We start from the raw sequence: 1,691 nt of genomic DNA, 5'->3' as shown, positions 1-1,691 counted from the left end.
TATTTAATTTTCCCGGAATATTATTTTTAATCAACTAAAAATCACCAATTTATATTCTTAAAATATATCTATTTTAAGAAAAACTTTTATAAAGAAGTATGTATAAATCTTTCTTGGCAAAAATAATTATACTTTCGTATAAACCTCAAAAATAATATATTTTCAAGATTAACTTAGAAAATATTTATAATTTCATTTTTCACCCAAAATAATATGTTTTTAGCTTGTTTAAGAAAGTATATATTTTCTTCAAAAATAATATACCTTCTAATTGTTCAAGAAAATATATATATTTTTCTCCACTCAAAGTAATATATTTTCTACTTGACAAAATATGATATATTTTGTATCACTTGTAAAATCATATTTTCCGTTTCTTTTGTTTTAAAAATAATGTTTATCGTACTTGTCGATATATGAATTTATTTCTGGAATATATAAGTGTAGTCCATATGTCCGTGTGTCTGATTGTCCAATATTTGGGTATAAATTATATATTTGTTTTCTTGGGTTTTTGGTAATATTTTGAATTCCAAATTTTGGTATTTTGGTGTGTTATTTTATTTTCAAGTTCCTAAAATAATATTACTAATACACATGATATACAAGTAACACACAAATTGTGAAATCTAAATATATTTTCCTAAGTATATACTTAGTCACTTTTATTTATCAAATCAACCTCCAATATTTGTAATTTTTGTAATAAAAATTATGGCAAATTTTTATATGAAAAACCATGATTAAAATTTACTTGTAAACACTTGTTTAAAAATATTTTTCTAAGTGTTTAATTTTTATAAAAAAATTTGTGATAGTTTCCCCTTAAAAATGGAGGTTTCCATGCTTTAAAAGCATATCATTTTCTTTTAAAATCATCATCAATCATCAACAATTCAATCAAGACTTACCATGAGCCAAGATCATGCAATTTACACTACATCATGAACTTGAAATTTTGTAAAAACTTGTAGTAACTTAATATGTTATTTAGTAGGTTTAGTTACCCTTAAAAATTTGGTCATTTGTTTATAAATATCATTCTTGAAAAATTTAGTCTTTCACAACGTATAAGATGATTTTCTAAAAATATTTCTTCTTGTGTTTTTCTTGTTAACAATATGTTTCTAGCTTTGATTTAACACTAAAAATATGATTAGTTTCTTTAAAAATCATGATCTTGTAAATCTTGTAAATAATTTTGGTTTCTTGAGAAAACTATTTTTGAAATCATCCATTTACAAGTCTTATAACATGTATCAAACTTCATCATACACAAAATCATCTTCATTTTCAAGTTCATATGGAACATAAAGGATGATCATTTTGTTTTTCACAAGATTCATCCTCTCACTTGCTAGATCATGAGTTTAATCACAATCTAGCAAGCTTCTTATGATGATCAACATCATAATCACAAGAAATCAATCACCAAGTATCATACATACACTAAATTTCAACATAGACTCTTATGTTTTTAAGCTTTATGTGAAAGATTATCTTCTTGTTTCTTTTTGATCTTCATGATTAACCCCTTACATAATCTTTTAACCAACAAAAAGAGAAGTAAAATCAAGTTATAAGAGTCTTACTACTAGCATAAGGGCTAGGGAAGAATCAAAGATGAAGAAGATGATGAACAAGGTGGATAAAAGCTCTAGAGAGTGGTCCTTTAAGTTCCCATGCCTTCA

The sequence above is a fragment of the Helianthus annuus genome, chromosome 2 (assembly GCF_002127325.2).
Source record: "Helianthus annuus cultivar XRQ/B chromosome 2, HanXRQr2.0-SUNRISE, whole genome shotgun sequence".
NCBI lineage: Eukaryota > Viridiplantae > Streptophyta > Magnoliopsida > Asterales > Asteraceae > Helianthus > Helianthus annuus.
This window is presented reverse-complemented; position numbering follows the sequence as displayed.